The sequence below is a fragment of the Microcebus murinus genome, chromosome 3 (assembly GCF_040939455.1).
Source record: "Microcebus murinus isolate Inina chromosome 3, M.murinus_Inina_mat1.0, whole genome shotgun sequence".
Lineage (NCBI taxonomy): Eukaryota > Metazoa > Chordata > Mammalia > Primates > Cheirogaleidae > Microcebus > Microcebus murinus.
The window spans coordinates 42918598-42923695 of record NC_134106.1 but is presented as its reverse complement, the minus strand read 5'-3'; the positions used below and the strand labels follow the sequence as shown (position 1 = coordinate 42923695).

Genomic DNA, 5098 nt, shown 5'->3' with positions numbered 1-5098 from the left:
TACATATCCAATGTCAAAGAACCAAAAAACAGTAAAACTAGAATTTGCTTTTATTAATAGAAAGCCCTACCTCCATGTTCTTGTCACAGAAGTGCAAAAACTGCACATTAGTAGCTTCTGGATTTGCTCAAAATATTCAACTTGACAACCTCACACTTTTTAATAGCAATGCAGGAAACAACTAATATTGATAAAGCAATTGTCCCTGCATTAGTGGATATCTCACTGCTATACAGTAATTTTGTCACAGGATCTGGAAAAAATTAAACACTTTCCAATTAATCTGTGGCTGGGATCCTGTTTCATTAAAGTTCACTTAATGTCAATTACTTTGTTGGGAATACTTTCTAACAGATTGAACCATGGTTTCAGCTGATTTTAATGAAACTCACTCTAAATAAATCCAAACTCCTAAAGCATAAATTAGGAGGTGATGAATTACTTCAATTAAAAAATTCTTTATAAAACCATTTATTAGAGGGTTACACTAAGAGGGTAACACTCCCCTTAGCTTTAACGTAAACTATATTTTAGTTAATAACACACACACATACAGCAGATTTTTACAAAATGTGTGCATAATCCAATTGTTTAATATTTGAATAATTAGATTCACAAAGTGGTTGATGAACCCTTGAAAAACATTTAGTAACCCCCCCCAACCATATACCTGAGCAAAACTATAAAGTTAACTGGTCTTCTGAAAAGCATATCTATATTATTACTGTTTTTACCTGACTAATCTATTACTGACACAATTGATATAATGTAAATTAGGGCAAATGATTTTTATATATTTTGCCATTTGGATATATAATTATCAAATCATTATAAACTAATGTTTAAACTTTTCATCATTATGAATTCTCCTCTAGTAATACTTTTTTTCTTCAATGTGTAATTTAACTGTATCATTCCACCATTGTTGTGGTGGTTAATACTTCTTTACTGCAGCCTTTTGTACCACTATATTTCATTCTAAAAGACTGACATTGCAAGTCTATCAATCTGTATCTCCTGACAGGATAGTTTAGTCCAACTGAAAAAAATTACTGATTTTCTGATTTTTAAATATTCAATTCTATCATTTATTTTTATATTTTTTGTATTTATTTATGACTTCTTTGGGTTGCAAATTTTTTTTTACAAATGAGAAAATGTTATATTTATTTACACTCTATTTCTTATACAATAGAGCTATTGTTCCTACAACTCAAGCAAATATCCAAAAATTATTAATCAATACAAATTGACAATCAGGATATAAAAATATGAAAAACTATAATCAAGAATACAATGAGTATTAATATCTGAATTTAAAACAACAGCAAGAAAATTAAAATCGACTTTTAGATTTGGCCGAGCTGCTACCAAGCAAAGAAGACAGAATGCTAAATTTATATGCAGTCATTCTCACAATTACAGAGCACAACATAGGCTTTGTTAGAAGCCGGTCCCAGCAACTTATGAAACTCTTGTTAGAAAATCTCTATTCGTTTTTGCCCTTTTATCCAAATACAACCATTTCTCCTGAAACATCTTTCAGTCAGCTAGATCAGTTACAAGTTTTAAAATTATAAACATTACTAGATAAATACTTTAATAAATACTTCCAACAAAGCCTATATTGTACCCTGTAATTGGGTTGCAAATTTTTAAAAAAATCTTTGCTTTTATGTTTTAGTAGTCATTTCTATTTTTTAGTGATTAAAATAAAAATGTTAACTTTCATATAAAATATATAATTTGATCATGCTTATAATTTCAAATCAAAATATAGCATTTCTAACTGGTTCTGTCATAAATACGTTGGCTTTTTTTGTGATAGTCTTCTTTTATTTCATTCTATGTTGAAATCTGCTCATTCTAATTTTATTTTTTTTAACCTAATAAACCTACTTAAGTACCATTCAGAATCTGACAATTTTGATAGTTGCAGTCTATTTGGGTCTGATTTCATTGCAATCTATTTGATTGTTCTTATAGATTTTACATCTTTCTATGGCATCTCTCCCTCTTCCATCTTCTTTTATGTAGAGCCAAAACTGCAAGTTTTCTAGCAGTCTTCCTCAGAGGTATATATTACCTTATGTATCACTGAAAGTGATTGCTATTCAGGGATATTGTTTACTATTGAAATCTCCAGTTTGGCTTTCCAACTATTTATTGCATAAGCTTATTTATTTATATTTCTTATATGTGGCTCATTAAATTTGAAACTCTAGGCAAATATACACAGAGAACTTGTTGACCTTATTACATGTTTACCTCTCTCTATTTTTCTTCTTTCCAATCATGCTAGGATATGTATTACTCTAATATTGATAAGAAGTTATCTAGCATATTTAAAGAGTAACTCTGATTCCTGTATCCCGGCTCAGATAATTGTCCTTTTTAATCGCCTAACCAGGTTATAATATGGTTTGTCAAGTGGAAGAGAGCATATTATGAAAATCACTTATTCTAGTTCTTTGGAAGATAAGAAAAATCACAAATCATTTTGCCTTATTCTTATATTGACAATTCTGGAGAATAGGAGAGCATCATAATACTCTGAACACCTCTATCTCCACTTATTTGGATGTTTATCATGACTGCATAATGATACACTTGTATTGTACTATAAATTTTCTTATAAATTTACTTAAGACTTCACCTTAATGGTGATTGCCATTCTAACTAGATGATAAACTTAATAATAAAACTGATGAGAATGCTACCGCAAGATCATGCTTCACATATTTTGGATACTTAACAAATACCTGTAGTTACCATAAATCTTCTAATTTTAAAATTTAACATGCTTAGAGACTATATCATCTACCTTCTCCTAAAATCAAATAAACTCAAGCTATTCAATCTTCTTCATACTGTTCCAATATCAGCATTTCTGCTAGTATTGTTTAGCTAGTTTTTAATTTCTTCAAATTATTTTTAATATATAGAGATGTTAAGAGTACTTCATATTCCTATAAGTATAGTGCATGACAAATGCAAGAAAAATATTATTTTCTGGTTCTTGGGCATTGAATTTCTGCCATATATTTTATAATCTTGTTAGCAATGTATGACAGTACCATGGCTGATTGACAAGACAATTTTGGTCAGTGGCCCAGAATTTCTTAGTGGAGTACTTTGGTCAAATGAGTCATTTTCTATACTGAAAATATTTTCTTCTCTCACTATTCAACACACACACATACACACAAATTTATAGCAAGTAGCACACCTCTATTCTGAGGCTGGTAGTTGAGACCAATAAAAGAAACAGAGAATGAACTATTGGAATGATAAAACCCAAAGCAAAAGAAAGTGATTTCATGGAGATTGAGAGAGAATAGAATTTTGATGAATAAGAATAGACACGAGTGTTAAGCAATGTGTGTAGAATGTCAAGTAGAATGAGAATTAAAAGATATTTGTGGTATCAGAGAATTTCTAGTTTGAAAGGAACCAATAGGGTCTTCCAGTTTAATTCCTTATTTTGCAGATTAATAAATCTCAGTTTAGAGAGAAGTCTCAGCAGTTTGTCAGGATCTACCACAGATTTTGATTGTCAGGACTAGAGTCCTAAACTTCTAGATCTAGAAGACTTTCCTTTGCTGCCCTGTGCCCTTTATATTACCTTCACTGTACATGCACATATGTGTATATAACTTTAGTTGGTGTGGTAGGCTGTGTATATGTGTGTAGGGGTAATGCCTTCCAACAGCTGTGTATATTTATGTGTTACCGATACAATTACGTGATGCTCTGATATTTGAGATATTGAAAGTTACCCTTCAAACTCTTTCCTGAGAGAGAATATTGTCTCCTTGTCTCATTTGGTAAAATATAATCACCAAGGATGTTTTTAGGTCAGCTTATATTTATCGAAAGCAATTTAAATATTATTTTGCAAGTGAAAGTATAATGTGTCATTTAAAAAACAGAGTTAATGAGAAAAATGCTGACAGTTTCATGGTGCTGGTGTCACTGCAATCTAGCTCTTTATTCAAGGTACCAGTTAATACAAATTTATATTTAGCTTGTCAAAAAGAAATATTTAAAATTATTATTCAGCTTTTATAATTGTTAGCATGGCCTATCCCTTAATACCAAATCATTTGTGTTTACACCTGCCTCTGTTCTACACAGTTAGCTATTATAAGTAGAATGGCACCTCTCACATAAAATACAGTAGAAACAATGAAATAATGCATTTATTATCATAGAAACTCATCAATAAATTAGATCAAGACTGAAGCACAGCAAGTGTATCTTACGTCTAACCTCATTAATACTAAATAATATTAACCAAAATTGTCACTTTTTAATATTTTTTAACTTTATTCATCCTCTTGTGAGAAACCCACACAATGGGTACAGATATCATCATTGCAGAATCTTTACTCTTTTGGCTTTTTGCCAGCACCAACTGTTGGCCTTTGCAGTCCCCCTGACTTTTTTTCATTGTGCTTTTGCATTCCTTTCACTGCTTTCTTGATGTCTTTTTCTTCTCCTACAGGCCATGCCTTGCAAGCCTATGCTTGGGTTCATTTTTCTTTGCATAATAAATCATGCTAAAGCCAGTTGTCCTGCCACCACCAAAGTGAGTTCTGAATCCAAATACAAAGATGACATCTAATCTGGTCTTGTACATTTTGGCTAGTTTTTCCCCAGTTTCTGTCTTTGGTACTGTTGCCTTCCAAGGGTGACCATTTGTTTCCTCTGAAGTAGTCAGTTGGTCATGAATTTCCTGGTCCGAATAGTTACTGTGTCATTCATGATGGCCGCCGACCCTCCCGCAGCCAGGGAGGAAAAGAGGGCCACTCCTCGCTGGCCAATTGTGTCAAAGTGCACAGCAACCAAAATTATTAAGTTGAATATATTTTAGCGGCATTTTATTTCCAAGACAAATATATGAGAATATGATTGGTAACATATTTAGAAATACATTTATATTAAGAGATTCATTCAACTTTTCAAACTTTCCATGAAATCTTTTGGAATTAAAAGTATCTTTCATCTACATTCTCTTTTTTCATGTATTTATCTTTTTTTATTTCAGAATATTATGGGGGTACTTCTATTACAATTTATATCAGCAGGACAAAAC

General features: G+C 31.4%; 1 pseudogene; it reads right to left on the bottom strand.

Moving 5' to 3' along the window:
• Positions 1-4388: 4388 nt before the first annotated feature.
• On the bottom strand, positions 4389-4767 carry LOC105866634 (small ribosomal subunit protein eS24-like; annotated as a pseudogene).
• Positions 4768-5098: the final 331 nt, after the last annotated feature.